Here is an 18002-nt window from a genome sequence, read left to right as displayed (position 1 = left end):
GGACAAATGGGCTTTAAGAGACTAATTTATCTGCCTCGAACACATTCTCAGCTGTATTAAAACAGAGCTCAATTTAATCCAGCTTTGATGCTTGATCAATGCAATGCAGTTGCCTCAGAGTAATTCAACAGCGCTAAACTAAGTTTATAAACCTCTGTTCCCCTAGACATTAAACTATGCTAAAGATTAGATGCCCAGCGTTGACCGATAGAGATAAGCTTCCAAGAATATAAGCAAATCAAGGTTTAAAGTTGCTTGTCTGCTAAGCAGATTATTTATTTATTTAAAAATGCCATCTCATTTCTACGAAGCTGCCTCTAGAAGTGGAGTGACCATGATTTGGCGGTTTAGAGATTGTGACATGTCATAGTTAGGTTTCCTTAACCATACTTTGGGCGTAATATCTTACGGACTTTGAGCCAGTAAGAAATGGCCAAATCCAAAGACGAAAATCCACCTACCCTGTAAGGTTTCGTATTGCTGAGGATATCACGATATTTTACCAATATTGCACTAGAAAATATGATTCTCCTTCTTGGGGCAGATTCATATAGAAACAGTGTGAAAAGGTTGGGGTAGACAGGGGAGCGGCCTTTCAGCTGAACGGCAATCTGCTGTTCTAGCAAACAAGATGACTCATTCTTCTAGGTAGCAGTCCTCCCGTCATATGCTATTCACAGACACCCTGTCAATAAAAACAGTCTTGGCACTATGGCCAGGAGGAGTACGGTAGTCACAGGAAATCATCCCTAATCAACAAAAGCAGACTTCAATGGGTACATTAATATGTATACATACATACAGTTTACTTCCAAGTACAATGTTGGGAGCGGAAATGCCCTCCAGCATTCACAGGTAAACACACAAAATAGTTCCAACAAGTTACTGTCACCAGCTACTTCTGAATCGTGGTTTGTGGTTGATATGTTTTAAATTTTGTATTTATGATTTTCAGTTATATGCATTTCAATAGTTTTACGATCATTCTAACATTTCAAAACTCAACTTCCTTCCTCCTCTTCCTTCTGCGGTTCCTTAAATTTATTTTTTACATTTCCTGCATATGCTCAATTAACTCAACTTATTCCTCTACTTTAAATATATGCTCTTACGAAACGGCAGGTTACAGCAACAATCCCGCCAATGTCCTTATCTGTTTACAGTTTGCTTGTAAATCTTCAATAAGCCATTTCCATTCTTTTACAGCCATACCTCGGGTTGCGAATGCGATCTGTGCGGGAGGCATTTTCGCAACCCGCAGCATTCACAACCCGCAGTGCTGCGTCTGCGCACGCACGTGATACCATTTGGAGCTTCTGCGCATGCGCGAGCGCCAAAACCAGGCATCCCCAAACTTCGGCCCTCCAGATGTTTTGGACTACAATTCTCATCATCCCTGACCACTGGTCCTCTTAGGTAGGGATCATGGGAGTTGTAGGCCAAAACATCTGGAGGGCCGCAGTTTGGGGATGCCTGGCCAAAACCCAGAAGTAACCTGTTCCGGTACTTCTGGGTTCAGCGCGGAGCGCAACCCGAAAACACGTAACCCACAGCGTTCACAACCCGAGGTATGACTGTATTTAAAAAGTTTGTTATCTTGATTTCTTATTTTTCCTGGTAAGTTTCACCATTTCTGCATATTCCTTAAGTTTTTGTGTCCATTCATCGGAACTTATGCCAATCGTGGTTTGTTTTGCTTAGTTTATGGCTTACTGTGGCATGTAAACGCGGCCAAGCAATGGTTTGTGTCATCTAATGTTGGCTTGCTGTGCCCTCACCTCCTGTGTGAATATACGGAAGCACTGTGCATTGCTGCCATGACCAGCAAAGCATTCTCATATCAGCTTGCTGCAGAAAAAGGGTGGGGAACATGAACCTTATCTGTGAAACAAAATAAAAATAAAATAGAAAAATTCCTTCCAGTAGCACCTTAGAGACCTGCTATTTGCAAGATTCTTGGGCAGCAGGGTGGTGGGACCTGGTCCAGATTCCCCCTCCCCCCAAAAATTCTCCTATTCACAGGCGCCCCCAGCCCATGAAATCTCATATACCTTTTCTGCTAACTCTTTCTGCCCGCTGCGCAACTGCATCTGTTACAACTGTTGACATGGTTTACCAACAGCAAAAGCAATGCTTTCAGTATATAGGCATTGTTAGATATGGGTAAATGGCACTTGCGTTCCATAAATTTTTTTATAAAAAATCTGCTGCAAAGCTGATGCACAGCCAGGCTAGAGAGGGAGAGCTTGGAAGTGGATGGATAAAGAAATCTGTTGCTGACAAGAACGAGGAAAGAGGAAGAGATCATCAACTCTAAGCAGTGTGTGTGGTGTCATTTGAGTCATTCTCCCCTTGTCTCTCTGACCCAGGCAGGCAGCTGGGGGGAGGAGGCAGCCTGAAGCAATTGAACAAACTTAAAATTGAGTCAGGATGCCAAGCTTAGGCATAACAAAACACAGCACAAGCAGTGATTAACACAAGTCATCTTCAAATTATGTTCTCAGATTTGCTGGCCCCAAACAACCTTTGTTTGTGTGACCGTCATGAGCACACATTGAATTTGACAATTTGTAGAGTTTTGCATTCAATGCAATCGTAAAAGAGTCAACAGTTATCCTGGTAAACTGAATGGATGCTGTTCTGTCTGAACATAGATCACCATCCAGAGAATCGAATGAAGGTGCTTGGTGCATTAGTTTAGCTTTGCAGGCCTGGGCTTAGTGAATAAGTGAGACAGATGCATCCAAGTATAAAGCAAATCCATTGAGGGAGAACATTCTACCTCAAGGGTGTTGTTCCACATCTTTTCAATAACCTTCACTTGCTCTTCCCCCAAAACGATGAAGATTTCTGGGATTGTAACTCAAAAACATATTGGGAAATGATATTTCTAAGGATTTCTTCTCCACTCATCATGTTTTGCTCCCAGGAGGTGTAAATATAGAGGGAGCAGTTTGCTCTCTTTTCTGTTTTGTTTATGTTTGAAAGCTCCAGACTGTTCTTCTAGAATCTAGGCCATCTTAAAAATATTGTAGAAAACAGACTTGGAAAATATCCGTAAAATAAATAGAAGCAGTCAAAACAATAAGCCTGTCTCCCCAATCCCCACCCAAGAATGTTCCCATGTCTAATATCCGAGGAGATCTGCTAGATAAGGAACACAGTACAGTAGTTCTATATTTAAAATGTTTGTATCTCATCCTTAATCCAAAAGTCTCAGGACCGGGAACAGCAACATCCATTTAAAAGCATCCTCACAGAAGAAAATAAATATATAGTCTATCAAAATCTATCGCACCCAAACACTACTATCTATCTTCATAGCATAGAAAGCCACATTCTAAGCTCACATCTACATGACGCTAACTATAGACACCAGCCAAATTTCAATGGGCAGGGGTGTCACAACAGAGAGGGCCTGCCTATGCGCCAATGACAGATCTTAACTCCCAGGCATGATTATACAGTGAGATGTGATCCTTCAAGTAAGGAGATCCCAGCTCATACAGTTATGTCATCGTTAGGCCATCAATTATGTCACAGACCAAACAGATACAGACCTCAATTGCAGATATCCATGTCAATCAAAGTATCTGCCTAGTAAATAATCTCGACTTATCTGAATAACAGTGTTAAATTAAGCCACAGCACAAGTAACAGCAAGTTGAACCTATTGGGAATAGGTGTTCAATACCAATCCATCCAATAAAAATAATGAACACTAAAATCTACAAATCCTACAGAGCAGAATCAAATAACTATCTTAAAATATACAAGCTGGACAAATATAGTACTGTAGTACACATTTGTATGTATAACTTGCCTTAAAAGTTTAATCCAATGGTTCTGCGGCACAAAATTATGAGCATGTAGTTAGATGCACTGTAAAAACCTATCCATGCATTTCTGTGTACAAAAAGTGTTGAAATTTTTTATTTTAATATTGAATAGTGGAACCTATTTAAAACAAGGCAGGTGCATAAGAAACAGCAACTGCCTTGGAAGTACACTTAGTCCTAGAAAGGAATTCCAACCAGATCTGAAGCAGCTAGACAGGTTTCATATTGTTGCTTCTGCAGGATTAATTTCCTTTAAGTAGCAGGAGGTGATAATGGTCAAAAGTCATAGGTCCACACAGTACTCAAACGCCTGAATGGCAGAGAAACTCATCACATTACCCAGGACGTCCTTTCTCATACTGCTTGATAACAATCCAATGACCTTCTAATACAGACACAGAGTTCTACACCAAGAAGTACAGCCTAAAGTGTACTGAAACAGCAGCTTCAATAGCTACTATCTCTTCAGTAAAGGACAAAAGAAACCTAGAAAAGAAACCCTATTAGGGTTTTATACTTCCTAATAATAATAATATTCTTATTTATACCCTACCCATCTGGCTGGGTTTTCCCAGCCACTCTGGGCGGCTCCCAACAGAGGACTAAAAACAGAATAAAACCTCAAACATTAAAAACTTCCCTAAACAAGGCTGCCTTCAGATGTCTTCTAATAGTCGGGTACAGTAGTTGTTTATTTCCTTGGCATCTGATGGGAGGGCGTTCCACAGGATGGGCGCCACCACCAAGAAGACCCTCTGCCTGGTTCCCTGTAACCTCATTTCTCACAGGGAGGGAACTGCCAGAAGGCCCTCGGAGCTGGATCTCAGTGTCTGGGCTGAACGATGGGGGTGGAGACACTATTGGTTATCCCAGGATAAACCTCAATATACGTCAGCGCAAGGGTAACAGGACGCCTTTATCAAATTTAGAAATCACCTCCCTCCCTTGGAGTTCACACTTGAAAATGGGGCTTTCCATGGAAATTTTGCACCAAGGAAAAATACAATGCAATACTTTATAACGTAGCAAGACCCGTTCTGCAGACAAGGCTACCAATTCTTGATGAGTTCTATCCACAGCTACACACCTCTAGAGCAAGCAAGACACAAGATACCAGGCAAGAGGTGGAAAAGAAGAAATAGCTAGCAGTGCCCAACAACAGAAGTACTGTACTCCGTAACACTAACAAAAAAAATAAAAGCACAGCTCAGTATGTTTGGTATTTCTGTTGGCAGCCTCTTTTCCCCCAATGATGCAAACTGCAGTTATTTAAAAATACACCCCAGGCAAAAAATCCCCATCAACATCATCATATGATCTCCACAAGGAAGTCACATTATTAAGTGTTAATATTTAAAAGTTAAGTTTGCTCTGAATATTTTTGGCATCTGCATTGCAACAAGGTTGAGCTTAGAGTCAGCCACCTTTTTAAGAGATGCACGTCTTTTAATAGATATTACATATGCGCGCACACTTTTTATTTTTCATTTTGTAAAGTTACAATAAGGAAAAATAAATGACCAAAGGCGACCCAATAAGGAGAGAAATTATAAAGACATGGTCATACAATCATAAGTGGGGAGGGAGAGGGAGCAGCCTCCATCTTGGTCTGCTGGCTGCATGCATTAGGCAAACTGTTCCATATATGAAGTACTAATGTCTGAGTGTCTAGTCTGTTACTGCCTGTGAAAGGCTCATTTTTCATACACTGCAACAACTGATAGGTTTTCCATCCATTGAACCACTGGGTTAAAAAGAAACACATACTGCAGAATCAAGCCTAGGTTTTTTTCCCATTTTAGAAAAGCAGCTACATCACATGTACAATCATCTGCCATCGGCTTTGTTATGCTCAAACGTAAAACGTGAAGCACAATTCTCCTGTGCAATGTATGGTACTACGACACATCAAAACAAATGACATTGGCTCGAGTCAGCGGTAGCCAACTAAGGGCTGGACTACAAGTCCCATCATCCCTGACCATCAATTCTGCTGGTTGAGGCCAGTGAGCAAAAACATATTGTGGTCCACAGGTTCCCCATCGCTGGCTTAAGGTATCTTGGACCACAGATGCAAGATTTCCATACATTTTAAATCCAAAGGTGGGTAGGTGGTGGAGAGAACATTTCATCCAGCTTTTTGGGAAATGGAAGTTTGAGGTAAGGGTGTATAGGCAACACGGACTTGCCAATTAAAAAAAACACCAAAACACAGCTTAACAACATTCAATGCATTCACTATTCATTAAATAGCATTAAGCCCATAAAGTAGTAATGTTTGATATACATAAAGTAGTAGTAGTAGTAGTAGTAGTAGTAGTAGTTTAGTCGTGTCTGACTCTTCGTGACCCCATGAACCAGAGCACGTCAGGCACTCCTGTCTTCCACTGCCTCCCACAGTTTGGTCAAACTCATGTTGGTAGGTAGCTTCGAGAATACTGTCCAACCATCTCGTCCTCTGTCATCCCCTTCTCCTTGTGCCCTCAATCTTTCCCAACATCAGGGTCTTTTCCAGGGAGTCTTCTCTTCTCATGAGGTGGCCAAAGTATTGGAGCCTCAGCTTCACAATCTGTCCTTCCAGTGAGCACCCAGGGCTGATTTCCTTCAGAATGGATAGGTTTGATCTTCTTGCAGTCCATGCAACTCTCAAGAGTCTCCTCCAGCACCATAAAGTAGTAGCAATAATTAAAAGGTAGCTATGCATCTCTTTTTAGCCAGTCATAAACACACTACAGCCACCTGAGTTATCAAGCTTCTTAGGATCCCTGCAGTGGCATCCCAACATCTCTGCAGATGTTTAGGTGTCAAACCTTGCACCAGTGCATCACAGGAACCTTTCAGAAACTCCATGTGGATTCCCCCATTATTTAGTCAGGCCTGGATTGCACATGCAGATTGACGCAACTGGGTTCTGACACGGTATGATACCACTTCAATTTGCAGATGTGAGCTCACAGTTTTGAATGCCCCCTTAACATAAAGGACTCCAGAGCAAGCAGAAAACTAGTAGACCAGATAAGGGCTGGGGCTACAGACTCTTTCGCACTATTTTTTTGTTTTGCTTGCAGGGAGTTCCTCTGGTGGGCGAGTTCCTCAACATGCAGCCAGAAATCGTACAGTCCATTCTACCACCTCATTCTGCTGCTTGCATAAAACAGACCTCCATAAATCTAGCATATCTACAGGAGTAAACGCTGATATCTTCATCCATCAATATAATGCTTTTGCTTCCTGCTGTGCAGCATGCTGTTTTCATTCTACTGCAGAGATGAATAACACCATAGACTTCAGGCTTATAGGACCTACTTCATTTTTCTTATTAGAATGGTGACCAGTTCATGGAGAATAAAGCTATCTGCAGCTACTTGTCATGACGGCTGTGTACCACATCAGAGGTGGTATGGCGATGAATTCCAGTTGCTGGGAATTCCAAGCAGGGAAAGGGCTATTGTGCTAATGTCCTGCTTGCAGGCTTCCCAAGGTTTTTTGGTTGGCCACTTTGAGAACAGAATTCTGGAACTTCAGTGTGATCCAGCAGGGCCTTCTCAGTAGTGGCGCCCATCCTGTGAAAGACCCTCCCATCAGGATGTCAAGGAGGTAAGTAACTACCGTATACAACCTTTAGAAGACATTTGAAGGCAGACCTGTATAGGGAAGTTTTTAATGTTTTATTATGTTTTTGTATATGTTGGAAGCCGATCCCAGAGCAGCTGGGGCAACCCAGTCAGATGCAAGGGATACAATTAATAAAATTATTATTATTTGCTTAAGAGCTATCAATCAGTGCCTGATGCAAAACTACACACATGAAGAATTACAGAATTCCAGTTCCAGATATGAACAGAGCTCATACAAAAATCTTCATTCATTTCTGCAGTTTAGTGTAGGCAGTGAGGGGAGTTAACTTTGCTGCTGATATGGCTAAAACAATCAGGAGTCAGGAATCTGTGCCGATTTACTACAAATCACGCCAGCAGATCCAAACCTACCTTCTTCTGCCAGCCCCTGCCTCATAAGACAAAGCACAGAGAGCAGCATAATGTAATTGAAAGTGGCCTGACTTGAACAGGATCAAAGCACATGGCCTTTAAAAACCAACAGTATTAATGACTCACGGAGGCAAATCCTCATTTTTAGATCAAGCCGAAGGTTAAGTCATAGATTTCGTTTTCGTTTTTTTTTTAATATAAAAAACCTCATATACCCTTTTTGTCCTCAGCTTACAGAAGAAAAGGCAATTGTGTGAGAAGAGATGGCAAAAGTTTCCAGAGTAGCAGTTTGTACTTTTATCAGGTTTCAGGATTACCTATTAAGTATCACCTACATGAACTGGCACCACCCCAAGAAGATATAAACAGCTTTCCCAGAAACACACCGCTTCCATTCTAGCAGCCTACAGGAGCAGACATTTGCATTTTCAGGTGATCTGTTCTCATCTCGGAATTTCCAAGAGCTCAAGGAATCCTGGCCACAGCTTCCGACCTAGACTACAATTTAAATGCACAGCAGGATTACCTATCAACACTCTTGGGTACCCAAAGCGGGCATTGAAGCTGCATTTTGCAGGGAGCTGGCAACCACCTCTGCCTCCCACGGAAAGCGGTGTTCTGAAACTGAAGGGAGCTTCAGGAAAAAAAAATCATGATTATGATACAGAAACCAACTGATCAGAATCCCACTGGTTGAGCCCAAGCCTTTAAACATATCTTAAGTAATTCTTTGGAATTCCACCCAAGGTGTTCGAAAGGTGGCCTCTGCCCTTTAAAATAAGGATTGCAGTGTTTGCCTGCAGCCCAGGGTGCCAGTGCCAAAACATCCACATGACTTCTCTGCAAGACTTTATAAACACTGGCAACTATTTCTGTGCGAAGAAGCTGTCTTCCAAGAGTTGGGTGCTTTAGAAAGAAAGAGACAGGTTCCTTTTTTTACAGTTCCATTCTGTGCTTGACCCAAACCCAGTCTTGAAACAGTCCCAAAAGGTACAACTGCTCCTCAAGCATGATGATATACTCTTATCATTCAGTACTGAAGTGGCTAAGATCAAATTGCACAAACGTCAAGCTGGGAATGAGCTCTGGAACTGATAGTCCTTAATTTAACATCTTTGATCACATTCCCTCTCTGCTGTGCCTTCGCAGTGGCCTAAGACAAGAGGTTGGGAATTTCTGTCTACAGCTACATCCCATATTCTAGTCAGTTGTTGTTGTTGTTTAGCCGTTTAGTCGTGTCCGACCCCATGGACCAGAGCACGCCAGGCACTCCTGTCTTCCACTGCCTCCCACAGTTTGGTCAGCCTCATGTTGGTGGCTTCGAGAACATTGTCCAACCATCTCGTCCTCTGTCGCCCCCTTCTCCTTGTGCCCTCCATCAGGGTCATTTCCAAGGAGTCTGTTTCCAGGGAGTCTAGTCAGTTAATGAGTACCAACACAACTGAGCAATAAGCATGGCTTATCAATTAATTTATATGAAAGTGAGGGCGTGGGGAGCCTGCTCCCTGTAGAATAAAAGGAAAATACCCTTGGAATAGCTCTAAAAGCACAATACGTTAACCTTGGGATATTTTCCTCTTGCTTCTGCCATAAATTTATATGACTACAGAACAAAGTAAAACTGTTGACGTCTGGATCCCACAGATATTTGGACGGGGCGGGGGGGGGGAGCTAGTAAGAATGTTCATATCGCTACAGTTCTACATCAACATTTACCAGGTTCTGCCATAAAGTCACCCAATTCCGAAATCATTGATTTTAAGAACTGCTGTCAATTTCCACAGCTTTCTGCAACAAGACGAACGCGATGTAAAGCGCCATATTGGGCTTGGGCCAGCCCAAGACATTTTGCCACCCAAGGCAAAGGACACGGCCCCCCACCCCGCCCTTTTCACATACAGAAGCTGGTGGAACAGCCTCCTCCACAGCACCCAAGGGCAGCAAGCTAGCTTACGAGATGCAGAGGGGAACAGGTGAGAGAGCTTTGAAGAAAATACTTGGGCCCAGCCAGTGCCGTCTCCATCACCCCCAGCACCTGCCATCATGACCTGAGGTGGCCGCCTCGTTCTCCCTAATGGGCAGCCTTAGCTAGCACCTGTTTCCATAGCCAGTTCTGCATGTGGCAGGCATACAGAAACATTTATTTTATCTGTGTTCGTGCCAAGCTCTGGCCGCCCACAGTGAAAGAGCTGCTTGCATTCAGCCACCTGCAGAGGCTTAGGAACATCACCTGGAAGTGGTCTGCAGCAGCATGCTGGAAGCCAAGTTGTGGGCTGGCAAACAGATAGACATAACCATCTCACCACAAGCAAAGAAGAAAACATGTATTTTCTGCAGCTGACATGTGCTAGATAGACCTAATTGTGTCTGAAATACACATTTGCCGGTAAGAACCTTGGCTTCTATGGAAGCCAGAGAATCAAAGAAGTATCTTATTTGTTCACTAAATGTCTAGTGACTTCAATAAAAGGAGAGAGGCTGCGTTCAACTAGAATCACCAGATACCAATATGCTCCAGAAGGCCAGCATCACCTGGCACATGTATTTGTTTGTTATTTCATAAATTTTATATACCACTCAGTTGTAAAACAAAACAAAAAACCCTCAGTGCAGTTTCTAAGTTCACTCACTCCACCCAGTGAAGAAGCATCAGCTGGTCAAAGTTCTGCAGTAGTTTTAATGCTCAGCATGTGTCAGAAATTTCAGGTAACAGCCAAGAGGGACTGCAGCCTTGCCTGGTGAACTCTTGGACCCGAGAGCCACATACCAAGACTGAGTCCCAGTTTGTTGGCCTAGTTTATTTTAAACTGCACTGCAAAACAGCCACAGCCGTAAATGGGATACTTAATACCAGAGACTTCGATCAAAATGTCAATAAAAACACTTGGGGGATGAAGTGCTATACAAATTGTAAAATCAGTGGGATTTGACTAGCACAGGGATGGCCAAGCAGAACATTTTAAAAGCTCAGGTGTAATTTGAATATTCATAACCCCTCCAAGCACCTGGAATTCCCTCCTTCCCCCCCCAAAAAAACCAACAGATTCAATGACACATAATATAGAGCTTGTCCACGCTTACGCTTCTCCCATGCATAGAAATCATGGGGGAAATCATTTCAGAATCATACTTAATAGTAAAACATTACTGTGTTGACAAAACAATCATAATTACTCAGTGAGATTTGTTTAGGTAAGATGAATTCACTTGGAAACAAATCTGCAGCACTTTTTCTTTCTTCCCTTGCAGGGAAGCAATTGTGCAAGGGAGATTTTCCATTAATTAATCTGGGAGGCAGCGAGAGTAGGCATCTATATTTGCAGGTACAAAGACAGAATGCAATCGTATTGATGTAAGCAAGCTAACTAGCCCTATAATCAAATTAAGGGAAATCAAGGGTCAGTCAGTGGGTGAGCATTTGCAGCCTGTACACACTTAAAAGTTAGTTGCTTGCTGGTGCCTTGTGATCCATGTTCTCCATTTAACATGTTCCACGGGGAATAAAGATCACGGAAACCAGATTGTGAAGCCGTGTTACTCAGCAAAGGCAGGGCCAGCTCTTAAGAGATGCTGCACATCTGCCAAGTCAGAAGGTAGGGTATCCAGGGTGGTGCTCTCAGGATTCCACAATGGGATTCAAACTCCCATTGTTTCTGATCACTGGCCGTGCTGGCTGGAGCTCATGGGAACTGGGGTCCAGCAACATTTGGGGAACACCACCTTGGGTGTCCCTGGTTCAGGAGTATACCGTACCAAGTTCCGCCACCTCCCAGCGGTTTATCCCTATTCTACCATTCTCTTGGTACCTTTCACGTGACATATTGTAAATACACAACAGAATCCTTGGAAGCAAGTCTCATTTCATTCAACAAGTCAGCAAATATAAGGTGACTTCCACCATACTATTTTTTTCCGGGGTCTCCCGCTGACTACAACTCCCTTCATCCCTAGCTAGCAGATCTAGTGGTCAGAGATGATGGGAACTGTAGTCCAAAAACAGCTGGACACCCAAGTTTACTGTATGGCAGAACAATTGTAATCGCACAACTCGGAATTCCACCATAACCCTAAGAGAAAAAACTTTTGAGTGAACAGGACGGTATTCAATATTTATAGATTGAGCAGAAGGGATTACAATGGTGCTTAGAATTCAAGTTTGAAATGCCTAGATCAGCTTTGCAAATACATGCACAGGAGATGCTATGTTAGTCATTTGTAGGCCTAAAAGCAAAACAGAACTGGTTTACAGAATCATGCTGCCGGATCACTCAGGCAATTACTCACCACTAGCGATGAGGCAATTGGCTGTTTAGATGCTTGACCTAGTTGCTGTTTTGACAAGCCAACAAAAGGTCAATGACCTTAGCTGAAAGTGAGCGGCAGAGGGCATTCCTCGCCTCATAAGCGTCTATTCATCATGGTGTGTATCACCCTTCTCCACTCTGGAATCCTCCAAATGTTGCTGGGCTACAATCCCCATCATCTCCAGCCAGCACAAACTACAATCAGGCACTATGGGAGCTGTAGTCCAAGAAAAAACTGGAGACACCAGAGCAGGGGAAACTAGCCTACATACTGGTGGACCAATTTAAGAATGCTACCGTGCGCCATCTATCTTCACATCTTACACAGAAGCTAATATTAATAATAATTTTATTCTTTATACCCTATCCATCTGGCTGGGTTGACTTGCACTTACTCCTTTCCACACTCCTGTGTCATGTTCCAATGCCACAACTGTGCTGTTTTTATGGCAATTATCTGCATGATTCTTGCCTCTGTACAGCAGGCCACATTGCAGCCACAGAAAAGCAAGGTTTTTTCCCTACACAAACACATGCACAATCTCTCTATCCCTCCGTCTAAGCAGGCAAGAGGCAATATCAGAGTTCAATTACACATTCCAGCCTGGCAAAGGCACCCTAAGAGAGCAGAGTTGGAGAGGGACGTGGTCTGGGGACAGACAGAAAGGGCTGCCACAGGTCAATCCCTTTGAAGGGTGGGGTGGAAGGCATTAGATTAGTGCATTAAACCTGTATCTCCCATGCAAAATGTTGCCAGGCTTGAGAACAGCTGCCTGCTTTGACAAATAAGAACTGTATCAAGGCAAGCAGATGCAAAGACTTCTGAAAAATATGAACAGCGCATTATTATTTTGAAGTCACTGGCGGGCCACAAATTACCTACCTTAATATGGGAATACAATGTGGACTAAATCTGCAAGGCTGCATTAGTCAACGTCACAATAATGAACTTCCTCTACTACACTCTTTGTAATAAAACACACCAGCACTTTAATCCATGACAGATCCCCAGTCTTACACAAATTTATACCCGCAGCCGGCTTTCTCCTGGCAATTTTCACCATGGCTGCAATCTCCACCAAGGAGCAAGACCTCACTGTACTAAGTACATTTCCAATAAATCATCCTTAGGGTTGTACTGCAACTAGAATCGAGATTATGCCCAGTAAATACGATATAATCCAGAGTTGCTGGCCGGTCTCCTGTGTGTTGCAATGCCTCACTTATTAAAGTTTTGAGCCAAAGATCAAATTGGGGACAATTGATATGTGCCTTAACAGAACTCAGTCTTCACTGATATATCTGAGATTGCATGGAAATGAACACAGACAACCTTGTTATATTTCTATCCACCGTGTGCTATTTTACAGCAAATTAACACAGCCAAGCAAGGAAATTTCTACCCTAATAAGCAGCACGGCAGTCCACAAAAATCATGTGGCATAGGACTTTCCAGTAAATGTCTTCACCACCCAGTAACCCTTTGCAAAGGCAAGGAAACTTTACCTCTTTCTCTTTTTAAGCCCATTTCTATTAGGGATGTCAACTTTTTATATATTAATAAAAAAAGAGTTTCAGTCTTCACTTGCGCAACTTCAGCCTTTTTTTAGAATTCTGAATGAAGAGGGAACGCCTCCTCTCAAGGGTGATATAACCGGCTTACAATCTTTAGCACATTGTTAGAAGGGAAAGCTATCTTTAACGTTTTCTTGGGAACGTTCTCAAATTCCGTATTACATAACACAGCTAATATGCCACGGCCAAAATGAATTCCACGCAGACAAGTGAAAAGGCTTGTCAGTGCCATGGACAATACAGGTCAGGTACCTGTGACTGAAAGCAAAACCACAGTAATTTGATGAAAGGCAAACTCATCTAGTACAGTAAGAATAGGGATGGCGAGTGGCCTTCAGGAACCCTATCATTTTGCTCATTCTCATTTCAAATTATTGGTGGTTTTTTATTCATCTACAGCCCTTGATATCTCTCTTCAGTGCTTCACATGCCCAGCAATCGACAACAAAGTTTACTGCATCATTTCTTGCCCTTTCCTTAGTTCTTCCAGAATGATTCTAACTAAAACTCCCTATTTCTCTTTCCGTAATCTTAGGAAGCCACTTAGCAGCATCCGCCCCCCCCTCCATTTAGAACAGGAAGCATTTTCTCTCTCTCTCTCTCTCTCTCTCTCTCTCTCTCACACACACACACACACACACACACACGAACAAAACAGCATCATCATTTCAAACTTTAAAAAGAACACAAGCCTTATAACAGGTCAGACCGTTGGTCCAACTAGCTCAGTTATCGTCTGCACACTGACAGGTAGCAGCTCCCCGTAGTCTGTCCCAGCCAGCCCTACCTGAAAATGCTGAGGATTTGAGCCTAGCTGCTTTCTGCATGCAGGACAGCTCTGTTTTGTGAACACAGTTAATTCAGTGAGTCAAACACTTAGCCATTTTTAATTCAGGTGGTAGTCCCTGGAAATATGGCTACCAAATTTGAATAATCTTGCGAATACATATTAGCTTACTCCTACAAAAGTTGAACATGCAACCTGAAAATATGCAATGGTAGCAGATTGTCCTCCAAGATAGGGCATGTCTGTGGCTCCTAAAAAATAGTGTGTGGTATTTCAAACAACTCAGTGCTATGCAGAGTTAGACACGGTTAGACCCACTCAAATCAGTGGTCTAATTCAACTCTGTATAGCAATGAGTTAGAAGTATGCACAAATGTTAAGATTAGAACAAATGAAAACTAGATTGAATATACAAATGGGGGATTCTAAAACTGACTAAAGCATCTCTTGTGGAAAGTAGCCCTACAAGTGGAAAGTGAAGTGACAGTATTTGGGGAACCATTCAAGAACACATGGAATATATAGCTTTACTGATGTCATGGTTGCAGAAAGGATAATGAAAGGGACTTGGTTTGATTTATTATTAAGAAAATTTTGAAGTATTACAAAGCAATAGGTAATAGTATCCATGTGAGAGGTTCAGCAAGGATTTGACATAAAATGCCTTTCTGCATCTTTAAAATCAGAAGTTACAAGTGGCACTTTTGTGAGATGGTGCCGCCAGAAATGGGTTGAAGTGATTTATCTGGTATACATATTTGTTTATGACATTAAAAGTTACTTGGTATTCTGCTTCTCTCATGGAACTTTAAAAGCCACTTTTTAGCCGGGGGGGGGGAGCGGGGGGAGTTAAAGTTGTGGTAACTAAAAGCTGAAGTTTTACTAAAGTGACTGCAAATTTGATTTATTTATTTTACTTCACGTTACCAATTTGAAGTGTTTTAGAAACACAGAGATAGCTGTGCAGGAGGCAGGATTGTCTGAACAACGTCCCTCCTACTTCTGCAGCCTTAAAGCTTTAGAAGGCCAAATCTTAATCTTTGTACCAGAGCAAATAGAAAACGGCTCCACAAGCTATACAGTCTAAGCAGATCAAAATCCAATTCAGCTCTAACAACTGAACACGACAGAGTCCATATTTGTGATGAGCCTAGGCCAGTCCCCCCTCCCTTCCTGTGCTGGTGCTCCGGCATTGCTCACTGCCTGAACTCAGATGTATGTACTGTAGTATGCAGACACACACCAAAATAGTCGGGGACAGCACAGACCAATCCAACACACAGCAAAAGAGAGAGAGAGAGAGAATATCAGGTGTTCTTCTGCCATCCCTGTGGCTGAACACAGCAGGCCTATAAACTTCACCCACAAGAGAAATAAATCAAAGCCCTCCCATTAAACCCACTTCTCAATACAGCAAGGCTGCAGGTCACTGACACCCCAAAAAGTTGTGACTTTTGGAGTCGATCTATCTACATGGAACATCAGAGGAAGCTTTGCTCCTTTGCTATATCCATCCAAAATCTGCCCCATCACTGTGAGGCAGTGTTAGAAACAGAGATAGGAAAGCTAGGAGCTAAACCGAGGTTACGGGCACAACAATGGAATGTCTAGGTGCGCTGTTTTAGAGCAAGAATACAAAGCTGAAAATAAATGAACTACAGCTAAAATCTTAAGTTCATTTCCCACATGGTCTAGTGCTTCCCCTGCCCACCCCCTAATATCCTTGAGAGGGTCTCTTCTCCAGTATTTAGAGAGTAGCTGGAAGTGGGGAGGCAGATAAAGGTCCTCCTTTCCTTCAACTCCGCAGTTTGATTCAATTTCAGGCACAATATATTGTGCCCGGAACTGAGAAGTGGTTTGTGCTGATGAAATTCTGGGTTGCAAAATGCGCCTAGAAGAATGGGAGTTTCGAAGGAGAGGAAACTTGTTGCCAGATCAAATTGCCTACTAACCCCATGAGGGCACTCTCAAGAAACTCAGCTATCCAAAGTTCTAGGTACAGGTAGGTAGCCGTGTTGGTCTGCCGTAGTTGAAACAAAATAAAAAAATTCCTTCTAGTAGCACCTTAGAGACGAACTAAGTTTGTCATTGGCATGCACACTTCCGCGCTTCGCAGTTGTTTTGTTTAAAGGGGCCTCTTTAAGACCTCTTTCTAAGGCATCCCTCCCTACCAGAACCGAAGGCGCAAACCGAGGTTCCCAAACCCCCTCTTTGCAGCGATTCTTAAGGGGGTGGCGGAATTGAGAGCAGCTCCAACCTTTCTGAGAAGGTCGCACTCTCGGGCCCAACACCTGACTCGTGGTCTTCAGAAACACAATGCTGCTTCTTCCTCAGGCGCTCCAAATATCTCAGAACCGACGGAAGAAAAGTTCCGGGAGAACTGAGCCACGGTCCCAATTAAGCCTCACAGTCCCCAATTCCAGCAGCGCCTCACACACTTCCCCCGGGGTGTGTGGGAGGGGCGGGGAAAGTGAAAAAAAGAAGACGAAAAGGCCACCCCTTCGCCACGGGAACGTCAACAAACAAGCCGCCCGCGCAGGCCAAGTGAAAGGTTCAACACCTCCTTCCGAGGTGCAGCCCTGAACTCTCTGTCGCGGTGAGGGAGAGAGAGCACCACCGCACTCTTGCTAGGCTCAGAGGCGCTCTCTCCGTTTCCCACCAGAGCCCCCCAGCGTGACAAAACAGGTGCCGGAGCCCAGCCCCGCCGTCTCGAAGTCGCTTTCGCCCTACCCCACCGACCCCACCGACGGTCATTGCATCCCCTAACCAGCCCCACGCCTCTGCTCCCCCGGGCAGCCTCGGTGGGCTCGCCTACCCGCGGCGGCGGCGCCACGTGCAATCCCCGGGGACGCGCGGCGCCCTCGCTTCCCTCGTACCCCAGCGGCAAGCCTTAGGCCCAGCCCGGCTCTGCTACCTCGGAGGCCGGAGCACTCGCGCTGTCATCGGCCGCAGAGTGGAGAGAGAGCGAGGCGAGCAGGCGGGCTGCTGCAGGAGCGCCTCTCTGCCCGGGCTCCTCGGCTGCTGCTGCTGCTGCTGCTGCTGCTGCCCCTTGAGCTACCCTACGGTAGCAGGAAGGCGGCTCCAGCTCCGTCCCGTTTACCTTATCTGCGGCAGCTCATGGCATCGCATGGCGCAACACTGCCCGGAGGAGGCAGGCAGGAGGGCGGCTACGATTCCCTCCCTTCTTCCCCGCGCCGGTTCAGCTCGCCGCTGCCAGCCCAAGTCAGGCGGCCGCGCTATGGGAAGAGAAGAGCGACGAAGGCGGGCGGGCGGCCGGGGCAGCCCCGCCCGGCGATGGGCTGGGTCTGCCGGGGAGGCCGGCTTCCCGGTTAAAGGCATACGTACAAGGCCAGGAAGAGATGGGAACAAAACCGGCTGCACTCTCTCAGCCAACGGGGTCCCCGCTGCTGTCAATGGCCATAAAAGCGGGCCATTTATTTCACATCTAAATGTGATTGTTACATTCTATATTGATTATGCATAAACTGATAATTTGTAGTTACAAGTT

At 44.2% G+C, this 18002-nt stretch overlaps 1 protein-coding gene across 3 annotated transcripts in view; it reads right to left on the bottom strand.

Annotated features, from left to right (window-relative positions):
- The window catches only part of TEX2 (testis expressed 2), an 87773-nt gene extending 70019 nt beyond the window's left edge, over positions 1–17754 (bottom strand). The window contains exon 1 of one of the 3 annotated variants that reach the window (XM_035103963.2): positions 17595–17754. The gene's annotated coding sequence lies outside the window, so the exon portion shown is untranslated. Of the gene's footprint in view, positions 1–16751; positions 17362–17408; positions 17572–17594 lie in introns of those variants that run through there. The other 2 variants (XM_035103966.2, XM_035103964.2) reach the window with 2 other exon arrangements.
- Between the last annotated feature and the right edge of the window lie 248 nt (positions 17755–18002).

This window comes from Zootoca vivipara, chromosome 2 (assembly GCF_963506605.1).
Source record: "Zootoca vivipara chromosome 2, rZooViv1.1, whole genome shotgun sequence".
Lineage (NCBI taxonomy): Eukaryota > Metazoa > Chordata > Lepidosauria > Squamata > Lacertidae > Zootoca > Zootoca vivipara.
The sequence above is the reverse complement of the archived record's forward strand: the minus strand, read 5'-3'. Positions and strand labels throughout refer to the sequence as shown.